Source organism: Brachycentrus maculatus, unplaced genomic scaffold (genome assembly GCF_059751285.1).
Source record: "Brachycentrus maculatus isolate JH-2025_06_01 unplaced genomic scaffold, ASM5975128v1 h1tg000168l, whole genome shotgun sequence".
NCBI classification, from domain to species: domain Eukaryota; kingdom Metazoa; phylum Arthropoda; class Insecta; order Trichoptera; family Brachycentridae; genus Brachycentrus; species Brachycentrus maculatus.
Window position 1 is genome coordinate 228,938 of NW_028280921.1, and position 16,511 is coordinate 245,448.

General features: G+C 33.6%; 1 protein-coding gene across 3 annotated transcripts in view; it reads right to left on the bottom strand.

The window, feature by feature from the left end:
- The window catches only part of mim (missing-in-metastasis), a 193,929-nt gene that overhangs the window by 83,426 nt on the left and 93,992 nt on the right, over positions 1-16,511 (bottom strand). The gene's annotated exons all lie outside the window — the stretch shown is intronic.

Here is a 16,511-nt window from a genome sequence, read left to right on the forward strand (position 1 = left end):
AGCTTTAATTTTTTTCTTAAGTATTTTTATATCATCTATTTTTTTTATTTCTTTAGGGAGTTTATTGAAATGTTTGATTGCCAAATATTTGAAGTTTACATTTTTGTCAATTTTGAGATATTTGGTGTACGTTATCAACAGACCTTTATCTACAAATATATATATATATATATATATATATATATATATATATATATATATATATATATATATATATATATATATATATATATATATACAATAAATTACGCCTAGTTTTCAGGCGTGTAAGACGCTATCTACATCAAATTTTCGAAATGAACTGAACTCCTAAAACGCAAACAACTTAATTTTGACAAAGCATAAAGTTTCAAAATGTTTTAATACATTATATTATCGTGTTTTTTAATGTATAACAGTATATACTAGTTTAGAATTTAAGATTAAACCGTTTATTAATAAAAAATATATACGTTGAAAAAATCTTCTAAGCTCTCTCCTGTAAAGTAACAGATTTGCATAATATTTTACGTAGGGGCCGTCGATATGGCAATCACGCGTGTGAGTTGGTTAGTCAGTTAGTGATTTAGCCGCCTTGGAGGATGGCCATATTTTTGGAACAAAATTACCGCAGAACGGTGTTTGAAAATGATGCGCAATGCATCGAAACACGTGTCACAGTAGGTTTAAGAAATAGTTGTATTTACTACAAAAGTGTGTTGAGATGGTTTGGACATGTGGAACGTATGATTGAGGAGAGAACGGTAACACAAATTTAAGAGGCGAATGTAGTTGGAAAAAGAAGCAGAGGAAGACGAAGAAAAACTTGGCACAATCAAGTATATCAAATACTTGAAAGTGACCGGGTCACTTTCAAGTATTTGATATGATCACTTTTTTTACATCTCACCAATAGATGTCTCTAGTGAAGTTCTAGTGATTCAAGAACAAGGTTTCTAAATTGGTTCATATATACAGAACATCCAAGAATTTGAGTAGTGTGGTTGTCAATAATGGGTAGAATTGGTGAATGTTACACGTGTGTAAAGTGATCACTTAAACCAGCCTATGACGGTCGTCAGCGCCGTAAATGCCCAGACTTCCATATTCTTCTTCATCTTTGATGAGATGTCAAAAAATAATATTACAATAACCTGTCTTATTTGTTATTCATTATTGTAAATGTATTTATGTTAATGTTCTGTTAAATTTCTAAATAAATAAATATAATTACCCGGTTTAGGCGGATCAGATTCATGGTATCGGATCGATTTCATTCTGCATTATTCAATCGTATACCATAAATCAATCATTCGAAACTGGGTGACTAACAGCCCACGACGTTTATTTCGTATTGTTTTGTCACAGAGTACAGATCCGGTGATCCATAACCGCTGTTCTTGACCTTTCAGTTATTTCCGATACATTTCTTTGTCTAGTTCGCGGACCTCGCGGACCCGGGCAGCCGTGTGAACACTTTATCAAACCGTGGGAATTGTCAAATTAACAATACTATAATTTTTCAATTCACAAAATAAGTTTTAAATAAATACCATTTTCTTACGGCGTTCATCGCTTAGGACGTTTGTCCGCCACACGGGATTTCACCGTCCGGCAGTCCGGTTTTGAAAAATGAAAACGACTATGACAGTTCAGCGTGATCGAATTTACGCGCAACGTGTTCACGCACCGATCAAGAGCTCCGATCCGAAGAAAGATGGACAAAAGCACAAGCCAATCCAAGCCAATCGTCGTTTTACAACGCTAACTGACGTGCCGGACGGTAAAATTACACGGAATTCCAGGTAGTGGACAAGCGCCCATAGGCTTAAATAAAAACGATGTAAAATTTATAAAAGTAAAAATGCTAACCACAAAGTAAATGCTTTAAATATGAATAATATTGAGAATATAAAAACGTTTTCTCCAATTGATATGAAACATGTGCCATTCTTCCCTTTTTTAAAGAAGATGGAAATCTGAGCATCTCAGGGCTTATGACCTAGCATTTGGCTGGCTCAAGCGATCACTTTATACACTTGTGTAACTTTCACCATTCTGCCCAATGGAATTACACCGAAAAACGTTAGTGCAAAACTTAAATCAAGTTACATGTTTTATGCTTGTCAGGAAATTGATAAAAAAAAATCCAACGTTTCTCAAGACCTGTTAGGTTAGGCTTATCCGCCTCCGTAGTGAAAAATCTCAACTGACAACAGCACCGTCAGCCAAATTTCCACATCTACCAAAATAACATCTAACACACGAAATGTGCCTAAACGCCTCCGTAGTATAATGGTCAGCACGCTCGGCTACCGATCTGGAGGTCCCGGGTTCGATTCCCAGGGGGGGGGTCAAATAAATATAAATGATTTGTTCACCCTAATATTTATTCCATATTACCCTGGACTGGTACCTGCAGCGGAGAGCTGATCACCTTTCTTTCATGTATTAACGATCAAGTAAAACTGCGTTTATATGATGCAGTGCCGTATACACCATTGGGGTGCGGATAAAGGGTTTGAAAAAGAAGAAGTTAGGTCAAAAACGACCTTTAAAAATGCCTTCAGTCCCATTGTTCTCAATGTATTGCTAGCTAAACATAGATTACCTTATAACAGTTAGATGAGTCACCTCTATACATTGTTATAGCTGTTAGATGTAGTAAAAGTAATAAATACGTATTATCTCCTTGTGTTATAGATTCAAATATACACAGTTACCTATAATTACATACATTATCGTGGGAAAGATAGTCATAATACGATGTATTGTAGCTTATACATAAACTAAACTGTGAAAAGTACCTGTGAATTACATATTTTTTTCTAAGTAAAAGAGAAATATTTGTGTTCTCATAATTAAATATATATATATATATATATATATATATATATATATATATATATATATATATATATATATATATATATATATATATATATATATATATATATATATATATATATATATATATATATATATATATATATATATATATATATATATATATATATATATATATATATATATATATATATATATATATATATATATATATATATATATATATATATATATATATATATATATATATATATATATATATATATATATATATATATATATATATATATATATATATATAATATATATATATTTATATGAGCCTGAACGGCTCATTATCATATAAAAATAGGTATCAAATTGTGGTGGAGGGCGTTCGAACCCAGAAACATTGACTCGAGACTCCGCGACAATAACTGCGGGACCACAACCCGACACATTATAGTAATCTGTAGTTGATAATAAGCCCTTATCCGCACCCCAATGGTGCATAGGGCACAGCTTCATATAAACGCAGTGTTATCTTGATCGTTTACTCATGAAGGAAAGGTGATCAGCCCTCCGCTTCAGGTACCAGTCCAGGGTAATATTAAATAAATATTACAGTGAAAAATCACTTATATTTATTTGACCCCCCCTTGGGATTTGAACCCGGGACCTCCAGAACGGTAGCCGAGCGTGCTGACCATTACACTACGGAGGCGGACAAGCCTAAATCTGCAGTTATACAAATGTAAATGTTAGATTGTTCAAAATTCCAAAACTACTAAAGTTATTCACTGATTTCTTTGAAATTTTGACACAACGTTGCATTTTAATACGCGCGTGTTTAAAATACTATATACACCTGTATTTATTTTCCTTTTAATAAAACAGCATTTGATATACTCCATCGATATATTTTCATTGTAATATGTACAATATTAACACGTTGACTGCCAACTACGAGATAACTCGTAGATTGTGTTCTTTGCAAGGACGCCGACTACGAGTTATCTCGTACTGTGTTTACTTGCCATATTCGTGCAGCTGCGATAAAATTCCTTGTAAATCAGTGCTAATATGGATAGATGGCGCATGGGAAGAGAAGGAAAAATAATGCTTAATATTCAAAAACAATAATAGTTTAGAATATATTTATTAAAGATGAAAAGAATTCGCTTTTTTCATCAGAATTATGAAAATTGCCGTGACAGTCAGTTTGTTAAGTAAATAAAATAAAAAATAATAATGTGTTCATAGATAAGTTTACACCTAAAAATTAAGACACTAAAATTCCCAATACTATTAATATTTAAAGCATTTACTTTGTGGTAAGTCATTTTCACTTATTTATTTTTTTACAAAAATGTTAATAATATAAGTATATCTCACCGAGATTTTTATGTCTACCGGTTTCGAAGCGTACCCGTCTCTTCGTGATAATGATTGTCCTGACAAAGAGACGGGTACGTCTCGAAACCGTCTCTTCGTGATAGTGATTGTCCTGACGAAGAGACGGGTACGTCTCGAAACTGGTAGACATAAAAATCTTGGTGAGTGGTTTATACTAATATTATTAACATTTTTATAAAAAAAAAATAGTAAAATTCCGTAGGATTTTAAACATAACGTCGTTGCGCAACACTGAAAAACCGGTGAATGATAATTGCCGCAGCTGAGATTCGAACCTCGGTCTCAATAGCAAGTGGCAAGGCGCTAAGCCATCCAGTTGAATTAAGCGGATAAAGAGAATAATAGATTTCACACAACCGTTAATATTGAGGTACAGATCAATGCTCTCGGCGATGGCTGCACTCGGATACGGATGCTTAGTCTATCAGCTCTAGTTAGTGCTGGCCGCCCAGATTCTAGGTTGCATCCTTACACGCGAGACGACTCGAGACTCTTGTATGCATGCATCATGAGAGGATAAAACTCAATATGTATATAACCCAAGAATCAACAGTAAATATGGGAGTCGAACACTGCAATATATCGTTCCGAACATTTTTAATTTGTTGCCGACGGATGTTAGAGGTCAAAATAAAATATGGAACAAAGGCAAAATAAGGGAATGGGTAAATGATCAAGAGTTAATTTTATGAAAATTGTAAAATGTTTATATTTTTTTTTCTCTTTTTTGTGTCTATATTAGGTTAAAATCGTTAAAAACAATAAAAAATGTATTAAAAAAGAACTCCACCGACAAGTCGGTGGAGTTCTTTTTTAAAAATGTGCGTACATTCTAACCAGTGCACAAGTTCTTGAAAATTTTGAATCCCATCACTGCAGTGATGGGATTCAAAATTTTTAAGAACCGGTCCGCCCTTTAGGTACTACCCCTACCCCCCCCCCTATAAAAAAATGTTTTTACATTTATTCATTTATTTGTTTTTTTGTTCTGCACATAAACAGAACATTCACATAACAACTGAGAATGCTCCAAATGCTTAAGCCTATATATCTTTCACGATATTCTTTTTACTAAGTGCAATAACTTAACTGCATTTTTCCACTGTTTTTTTTTCATCTTTTTTTCACGTTTTTACAACGTGGCGGACCAAGTACACAAAGCCAACAAAGGATTAAGGACCGGTTCAGCGAACTCTAAAAATTGTATTCACCGGATCTAGCGAACCGGTGCGAACCGACTGAATCCCACCACTGATTCTTACCCTCTTCAATACTCACTAACTTTCTTTTTTATTTTTGTTCTCTGAGTCTAAATGACAGTAATCTTATATAAGTTAAATGAAAATTAATAATGGTATTTTCAGGCGTTTCACTAATGTGTTAAGGCAAATAGCCCCAAGTTAAAAACAGAAGTTTTGAGATACACGAGTGTATAGTATCTCGGTAAAGGAAAGAGGTAGACCAAAATCTGTAATTGTATATGATAGAGGCCAGTTATAAGAATGCCGTAAGCCGTGTTAAGCCAAACAGCCGTAACTTGAATTACGGCTAGCCTTTACACATTAGTTTAGGCGTACGTTAAAAAATATCGAGAAGAATCTAACGTACATTTTATAAAGGTTTCTGCTAATTAAAAAAAACACTAAAGTCAGCCTTAGATGGTCCCAAGAAGAAGCTGTGATCTTCCAAGTGTCAATTGAAGCATTAATATAACTTCGAAATTTGAGTAGTGTGGCTGTCATCATGGGTGGAATTAGTGAATGTTACACGTGTATAAAGAGAATAAGCCCTGCAAATACTCAGTCTTCTATATTCTTCTTTATCTATGTTGATATATCGACGTGCCCTACGTAAAGTGCTCTTACTAAATTTTTGTTAATTTTGAGATATTTGGTGTATGTTATCAACTGACAGTTATCTACAAATATAAACAAACAAAATAAATACATATAAAATAAATTACGCCTAGTTTTCAGGCGTTTAAGACGCTATCTACATCGAATTTTCGAAATGAACTCTTAAAACGCTAACTACTTAATTTTGACAAGGCATTAAGTTTTAAAACGATTTAATACATTATTTTATCGTGTTTTTTAATGAATTATACTAGTTTGGAATTTCAGATAAAACCGATTATTTATAAAAAAAATACGTTTAAAAAATCTTCTAAGCTCTCTCCTGCTAAGTAACATATTTGCAGATAGAGTACTTTACGTAGGCGCCGTCGATATGTAACATATTGAGCTATTGTACCTAATCAAAAAAGGCAAAATAGACGGTCGACGAAGTGCGGGGAGAAGACAGATCTCCTGGCTCCGGAATATACGAGATTGGTCGGGGATCAGGACCGTCGAGGCGCTGTTTAGAGCTGCCCAAAACAAGGACTATTACTCTCAAGTGATAGCTCTAATAAGCTAAAAGGGTACATACATAATCGTAATACTTCTATTTCGGTTGTCAAATATAACTGGACGAAGATTAAGAAAATCATAAAACATAGCTCGGCAGTGAAGGGGCTAACACAGAATCCTACAATCACGCGTAATAAAAACGGGATTTATGATTTAACTGCCGACTGCTGAGAAAATAAAAGTAAGTGGTGTTTTAAAAACAGGGCAACATCGTGTGTCGTGTGTGTCGTGTTGAAAACAGTATGAAATTAAATAAAAGATTGATCTTAATTTGTATTTTTTTTTATAATTTTGGATAATCTGCCTCCGAATCACTCGGTTGCAAAGACGACAATAATTTCTTGAATGTTTTCCGCAGATACTTTGTGGCACATTTTATAAACTCTTTAAAATAAAACGACTTTGTTTTAACCACTTTTTTATTTATTATTAGTACACTATAACCAACCGGTTTCGACAAGAACCTTGTCATCGTCAGGGTTTATTAAATTCTAAAACAGTAAAATACTAAAAAAACATTAATATAGTTAATGCTTAATTTGGTAATGGAATGTAATTAACTTTGAGTATTTTAATGTTGTTTAATTTTATAAAGACGACAGTAATATTTTCAGCCAGTGTTTTGGTGTTCAGTAGAGTAGGTGTAAATGAAACCAAAAGTCAAGGTTTCTTTTGTAGCAACAACAGCTCGAATATCCACTGCGTGTGTTTAGTAACAGCAATTTGTGCAATTTAGCATATTTATATAGAATATAGATAATATCCATTTTATCTGGGTAAAATTTGCTTTGTTTTTAAGTCAATGGTGTCACAATTAGTGTATTCCTCGTGGAGCCCGTCTTTTCCAATTTAGGAACAACAGAAAATTATTAATTAATTCGGTAGTCACTTTGTGGTAAAATCTATCCATTTTTAATCAATGTTTTATTTGGTAATTTCTTAAAATCTATTGTCACACGTGTTTCGATGCATTCCGCTCTCGCATCACTTTCAAACACCGTAAAAACAGTTTGAATATGATGCGGAATGCATCGAAACACTTGTTACAATAGATTTTTAGAAATAGTGGTATTTAACAAGTAAAACTAAAAAAATGGATTAGTGAAATGACTGCCGAATCAATTAATGAAAATATACTTAAGTATATGTAATTTTATTTTCATAAGATTCATATATAATGATTAAAGAAAACACTTCGTTTTTTACCACTTGAGTTTTATTATAGACATATATAAAAACGAAGTGTTTTCTTTAATCATTGTAACATGTCTTACCACAAAGTTAATGCCGAAACAATAAATAAAAGATTCATATATGCCATATGAACCTCAGGGCACACTTCACGTCAATATTTGGAATAAGGATAAATAAAATTTAAAAAAATAAAGGTAAATTCAGTAAAAGTGTTCATATTTCTTTACAAGAAATTTAATTCTAAAAAGTAATAAGCGTTTTACATAATGATTATTAAATGTTTTTTAAACTTATCAGAATACAATTTAAGTTTGAAATTAGTTTAGTTGCAGCATCAATCGATTTATGACAAGAAAAAGGGGAAAACTTCCAAATCTGGCCCTGACTGGATAATTAAAAAGGAAACTTTGGTGATTAGTGACAGAACTAAAAGATTTATGGGCATTTCTTATCTAATGTTCATCCAATTCGACAAGAAAAGTCGTATATCTTTTAATAGATTTATATGTTGGTATGTATGGAATGAATTACATAAGAACTAATGGAATGTAAAATTATATTATTAAGATTTTCGACATCTCAAAATACATGAAGAAGAATATAGAAGTCTGGGCATTTACGATCATCATGGGCTTGGTTAGGTGATCACTTAACACACGTGTAACATTCACCAATTCTACCCATGATTGACAACCACACTACTCACTTTTTGTAACTTCTAGATATATTGATTAAACTCGTGACATAGTACATGCGAGTTCACACCAGCCATCTTTGTTTGAATAGGGAAATCTTTTTATGAAGCAGAAAATCTATTTTATTTTAATTATTAAAAATAACTTAAGTGGAGATAATCCAGAGTAGCAAACAAGTATTTCGTCAATATTTAAAAAAAAATTACAGATACATTTTTTAAATTAAAATATTTCTATACATTTATACATACGGCAAACTTATAATTTTGGTTTCGCTGTGCCTCTCAAAAAAAGAGACTTCGCTTTTGTCCTTGGAGAGGGACTTACACTAAAGGTTTATTGTTTTATTTGATTAATGGTATAATGGTATTTTTTTTATCTTTTACATATTTTTAAAGATTTAGATGGACATTTTTTTCTTAAGAATTTTGATATTTAAAAAAAAATATTTGGGAGTTTCTTAAAGTATTTAATTCCAAAATATTTGAAGTTTTGTTGAAATTGTTAAGTATTACATTTTGGAGTTGCAAAATCCTTCTGGAATCTCGAAGATAAACTTTTTTTAATTCAAATTTATCATCCTTTAAAAATTGGAAAAATGCAGTTTTCTTGAAAATGATGTCTATATTTGGGACTTGAAATTTTGTAAATATGATTTACCTACTAGGTTTAAAGGACAGATAATAAAATGGTTCTGGCCCTTTGATTAACGAGCAAAGGCAGGAATAAGTGGTACAATAGAACACAGAGGCATTAGCGCGAATAGTTGCGTGTAGAATGATAGAGACTCGGGAAAAACTACCTAATTTATCTTAGAGTCAACCTATTCCACTATCTCGTTTGTATGTAATGAGATTTTGATTAGCTCCAACAAGAAGGAATCATTTATTACTTTTTTTACCATCCATGAGCTAGAGTAAGTCGAATACACATCTCTCTAAGGCAGCGGTTCTCAAAGTGTGCTTCGTTGAGCCCTGGAGCTCCGAAAGGCCTCTGCGAGGGCTCAGCCGCGACAAGCAACATAATAAATCTACATGTCTTCTTTTTCTAACCCTTTCCGCACCCAATGGTGCATAGGGCACTGCATCGTGTTGACGCAGTGTTATCTTGATCGGTACATTCATGAAGGCAAGGTAATCACTCATGTGCTTCAGGGATCAGCACAGGGTAGTATTAAATAAATATATTTATTTTCATCCCTCATCTGGGAGTCGAACCCGGGACCGCCAGCACGGTAGCTAAACACGCTAAGCATTACACCACGTAGGATGACATAAATCTACATTTAGATGATTTAAATAGTGATGGACATTGGTACCATGAAACAAGCTAGGACACAAAATGCCGAATCTTCTTCTAGTGAAACGGAAGATCTGTTGACGACTGCCGACAGTCCGGCTTCTCCTGAGGAGTTTTAGGTGGTTTTCTCCCAACAATGAGCGATTCCCGATTGGCCCACACTAGATTATCCCTTCTGTTCTCAACACAGATCAAAATAAAAACTTTTTTTAGCTAGAAGATTAACCTAACCACTTAATGACCTAATAAACCTTGTGCATAATAAGCAAGGTAAATAATAAATGCACCTACCATCTGAAAAAAATCTCCGACCAAAAACCGTACACATTTTTTTAAACAATTTAGATTGTACGAGTGGGTATCATATTATTCTGTTGTTTTGTATACTGTTGTTGAAGTCTGTTGTGCGTAATGTAGGTACCCATTTTTTGTATGATTTTCATCAAATTATTTTAATCAAATAATGAGCACAAAACGAAGTTTAGCTTATTTTATGGCCCCGTAAAATATTCAGTGTTTCAAAATAATTCCGTCGCCAAAAAAGTTTAAGAATCTCTGCCCTTAGCTACTCTTTTCACCTGGCGATGGGCGAATGACTTCATGCTGCATACTTTTAATATAATCCTCCAGATTCCAAATTAGACACCAAAGGTGAAATAAAATAATGGGTGATCAAAAGTTCATATATTAATAACCATACAACAGTTTTTTTTTACTTTCATTAAATTTTTTAAGATTTTTTTATCAATTTTTTCAAAAATTTAAATTCAAAATGTTATTCTAGAAAGGAAAAATCCTCGATCGTTTTCACCATACTAATTTCGGCAGATCGGAAAACATTGCTCCCATTCGTTTGAATTTCTGATCGATAGATAAAATCGAACACGATTTACGATTACACAATTTACATCATTTTGAGTGTGTCTAAATACTTGTAAACAAGTATTTGGACACACTCAAAATGTTGTTAATAAATTTACTGGTCAAATTATATGCTGAAAATATTTTTTTTTAATTAATAGCATATTTGCTAGCGTTTCTCGAGAATGTGAATATGATCCAGGATTCGGACCTCACATACAAATGAAAGAGTTTCTGCTTAATAAAAAGCTTCTTCATCTCCCCAATAAATGTCTCTAGTGAAAGTCTAGTGAATTCATGGACTGTTTCGAATTTGAACAGTATATTTAGAAGTTCCAAGAATTTGAAGGTGTTTGTCAATCATGGGTAAAATTGGTGTATGTTACGTGTGTAATATGATCACTTGAACCAGCCTATGACGACCGTCAGCCCCGTAAATGCCCAGACTTCCATATTCTTCTTCATTTATGTTGAAGCGTCACAAAACAAGATTCTACAATCATTTTTCGATCCATCTACCGTACAATTATATCGTCTGGCGACGGTAGCCCGATTCCCGATCGTCGATACAAGGTTAAAAAAAATAAAGTTCAGACACGGTTTGATCGACATAAACGGGTCGGCAATATATTTTATAACCCCGCTCATATTATTATTTATTAAAAGCGATTTCGAAAATAAACCGACAGACCTGACTCATGACGCGTGACGGCCGATGCGATAAAAAAAGGCATTATATCGATAACTGCACGATGATGTCGTGGAAACAAAACGATATTATTGTATATACTTATGGTACTCTAATGCAGTGATTGGCAAACTCGAGAGTCAACAAGGCCACCCACGGAGCCACGATTGGGGTTTCTTTCGAGGGTCAAATTTCTTAAACTAAAAACTGTGTTAACATAATATTTTTTAATGTTTTAAGCCTTCTTCCTGGCTCCATCCCAACATATCGTCTTTGCAGACTGTTGGGGTCAGCTCTCTTTGTCTTCATGTTGTAGGTCCTTCTGTCATGGATAAGGCCATGCCTTCGAATCGTGTTTTCTTTCTCTACCATCCATGAATTTTTTAGTCTTCCTCCAGATATCTTTTGAGGAAGATCCACGACGATTGGCTGGTATACAATATGATCAGGTTCTCTGCGTCCTGTGTGCCCATACCATATCAATTGCCTTTCCTCTACCTTGCTATTGATCTCAATGACAGCCAGGCTTCCACGAATGTGTCAACTTTTTGTCTCTAAGGGACACTCTCTAAGGGACACTCCAGCTAATCATCTAAGCATTTGTCTCTAAGGGACACACCAGCTAATCATCTAAGCATTCGCATTTCAGCAGTTTCTTGTTGCCTAGAGTAGGTGTTTTATATCGTCCAGCATTCGGAGTCATAGAGGAGTGCGGGTCCGACAATTTTCTAGTAAACTTAATTACACTATAGGTACCTTAAATAAAAAAAATCTATCACACTTGACACTTGATGTGAACTATGGCATTGCATCCCCTTGGAATGTTTAGGCAAGATGGGTGTTTGCATGTGGTCGTTTTTGCTTTTAGCAGGATTCCAGATTCTGATCATTTAAACGATTTCTCATTCTACTCAAAATAAGGATCATACTCGAAAAATATTGTTTGCAAGGATATGTAGAACCTAAAAGGGACAAAAATCTAACGTTTGGTGTTCTTATGATTGTGTTGATCATATAGTTCAAGAATTCCATTTCAGATGTAAAAAATCACCATATTTTCTTCCTCCGGGCCTTTCAAAGAAGACCACTTACGCTTTGAACAAAGTTCTCGTTTATTTTTCACCAATATTTCAATACACATTTGTGACTGAACCTCACTAAAGGGGCCAAAAAGCCACTTGTGGCACGCGAGCCGCGGTTTGCCGACCACTGCTCTAGCCAAAGATGAATCCATAAATAAACTAAATAACAATGATATAAAAATAAATGCAAGTAATACACTATCGCTTTTACGAGACTCGAACAATCGAGCATTGTTCGCAATGAGACATTATCGAAGTGTATTTAAAACAACAACAAAAATCGCTAGAATTGCTGTCTGTGGCATCATTTAAGGCGGTAATCGCAAATATAGAATTCACTACGCGACTGGCTGTGCGATGAGCCAGATGTGCCTCCATGACCAATTTTTTTTTTTTTTTTAATACTTATATACTTATTGAAAAAAATATATATAATTTTTTTAACTTCTACCTTTCAATAACACTTTTCTTTTCAAACCATATATTAATTTCGAAGAAAATTTAGTTTTTTCAATACAAAAACAAATTTATGAGGTGAATGTGGTTAGTAATAGAAGCGAAGGTAGACCGAGGAAAACTAGGCATGATCAAGCAATTCAAATACTTGAAGGTGGCCAGGTCAGAGACGATATAATCTAATGTTACGTATGAGGGGATGCAATAATGTGGAAAGCGAAGAAAGTTAGCAGTCAGAATGGAGTAAGGTTTTTTATCCTCTTAGTTTATCCTGTTTTAATTCGATATGAATAAACCAAAAATATTACCCAATATTAACTACATGTTTATAATCTAAAAAAAAATTAACTTGCATGTTTATATTTGGATCATTGACTCAAGTGTGGATAATCTGATATATGAACTGTAAATAAATATACAAATTGATACATATCGCTCACTCCTTTCAAAAACGTCATTAATAAAAAAACTTGATTTTTCAGGAGATCGTTTTCAAAGTTTAAAAATATAATAATATGTATTAAAAATAAATATCAAGCCACTTATTGAACTTTTTACTGTGTGAAACATCTTTTTAGGTAAAACCTGAATGTTTTTTCTCCATTTGAAGAATATTTAGTACATATAAAAAAAAATTAAACTATACTTTTTCTTCAAAATGCAAAAACAACATTTTCTGCCCTGTAGCGGGTAAAAATAATGTCAAAAATATGACACTTTTGCTGGGATATAGTACATTTTCTGGGCATTAGGAAAACATGCACTACTGAAAATAGACGATTTTTGATATATGACCTTGTTGAAAGGAGTGAGCGATATGAATGCTAATACCAAGCAAAAATTATCTCTTGATGTTTAGGAGCGCGATCACACGTTGAAATAATATTTGTATAATAAAACGTATCTTATGAAAAGGAAAACATCGTCATACTGTTTGCCGCCTCTCGTAACATACAATGTTACAAGTCAAGTACAGTAAGACCACGATATAACGGACTTATTGGGGGGAGATGGTGTCTGTTAAAGTACGTTATATAAAAATAGGTTTAAAACAAACAAAAAAAAACTGTTTTTTTAGTTACAAATACACAACACTGTACAACACTGGACAAAATTTATTTATTGTCTTAGGACACTCGTCGCGAAGTGACGTCGCTGTTTGATGTCAATGGGCTTGGTTTCGGTAATCCTGTTTTGAAAAAGGAATCATGTTTTGTATGCTCTTTTAAGGTTTGCTGTTTTTTTTACTCTTTAATATTACAAAAAATCGTATAAATATAGTTGAACTTATGTTTTAAATGTTTTAAATTAAACACTGTTTTTTTTTTAAGTCAACTTACTTGTATTTTATTGTTTAAATCAAACACTGATTTTTTTAGTCTACTTCTACTAAGTTGTATTTTTTTGTTAAAAAAAACACATAAAAATAAATTTTGTGATAACTGTTTCGCCTAGTTATGGCATTTTCAAATTAAAAAAGAAAATGCCATAACTAGGCGAAACAATTGTCACAAAAAAAAATTGTGTGTTTTTTTTTAACAATAAAATACAACTTAGTAGAAGTAGACTCAAAAAATCAGTGTTTGATTTAACATTTAATACATAAATTAAAATGGAGTTCTACAAATTAAACGCCAAATCTATAAATATATGAATTTCAGTATATAACAAGAATAGTCAATAAATGTTATTAGATTTACGAGATGTGATCTTATCACTGATAACTTCACTTTTGGCAGTGTTGTTGTTCCTCTAGGTGCAGTATACTAGCAGGAGGGCAATATATCTCAAATTCTAGGCGCATGACGTGTTTATCATGGCCGCTATTTTTTTTTACATGCGACGAAATTAAATTTGTTTAATATTAAAAGGAGCTTTATTTTTATTTTTTACATTTAAAGATATCTAGAGGAAGACATGGTTCGAAGACATAGCCTAGGTGACGTTGTCCATGACAGAAGGACCTACAACCTAAGGACGAGGGCTGACCCCAGCAGTGTACAAAGACGATAAGTTGGGATGTAGCCAGAAAGAAGAATTTGACCGGAATTTTTGTCCGTTATTTCCGAAGTCCGTTATATCGAAGTTTTACTGTAGTTACTTCACACGGTCTCAGACCCAGTTTTCTTTTATCTACGACAGCGTTTACAAATTGACCCCCGGCTTACGATTTATCGTACAAGAGGCGATTCATCAAGGGTCTGAGGAGATTTATAGCCACACGTAGAAGGCTTTAGTGGATGGATATAGTTAGTTTGCAACAAACGAAAAGCCTGTAGAGTCTTGTTATTCTTTCACGTCTTATCATCGTATCGGAAAAAAACACTGTCCCTGTATTTTAACTATCACGCCACATCTCGCAAGGGTAGGCAGAGAGAATAGATCGCCACACTGTGTTATCGCCACACAATCTTTCTTCGCAAACAATATTCGCCTCTCCCACATTCGTGCATCTCGTCATACATTCATCTTCATCTACAAACCCTTATCCGCACCCGATGGGGCATAGGGTACTGCATCACATAAACGCAATGTTATCTGAATCGTTAAAACTTGAAGTATATGTGATCGGCCCTCCGCTTCAGGTGCCAGTACAGGGTAATATTGAATAAATATTTGAGTGAAAAATCACTTTTATTTATTTGACCCCCATGGGAATCGAACTCGGGACACTTAATTATGTAAACACGACCAGTTTTGGGAATTACATATCATCAACAAGTGAAAATAGAAACTAGTTCAATTTGTATTATCAGAAGTTGAAGAGAACATTTGTACAGTTCGAACGAACTAGTCGTGTTGACATTAACAAACTCAAAAAAGTGGTCTTATACAAGTGTTTAATTTTTATATTCAAATCATCATTTTATTCGACAAAGTTAACCCCAAATCAATGAATAATACAAGCGAGTTGGGGTTGAAATAAAATCCCCCTAGCCTGAGGGCGAGATGGAAGGAATATTTATATTTATTTTCAAACCCCAAATATTTATTATAAGGCGTGCGTGTGCATAAAAATGAAATAGGACATTTGGAGTAATAAATCACACACGGTACAACTTCCTAATAAATTACATAATTTCCATCAGTTCTTATAACCTTCTCCCATCTTTCTATCAGCTTATTAATACCAGTAGTAAAAAATTCCGTGGATTTTGATGCGAAAAATGATGTAAGGGATGTTTTTACCTGCTCTATTGTATAATTTTTTTCGTCATTTAATTTTTTTTGCAGTGATCGGAATAAATGAAAATCAGAAAGAACAAAATCTGGAAAATACGGTGGATGCTTGATAACATTCCAATTTAACTCATTTAGCTTGTGTTGGATCATCATAGCCACATGTGGTCGCGCGTTGTCGTGATGAAACACTACCCCTTTTCTTTTTACCAATTCTGGTCTATCCTTTTGAAGGTCCATGTTCAATTTGGATAATTACTGATAATATCGTTCTGCTGTACTTGTCTGATCGTGTTCCAAGAGTTCAAAACACACAATACCCTTATCATCCCACCAAACACAAAGTTTAACTTTTTTTTTTGGGTTTCGGCCTTCGAAGTTGTTAATGGGGCTTCTCCAGGTATAGCCCACTGTCTTTTTCTTG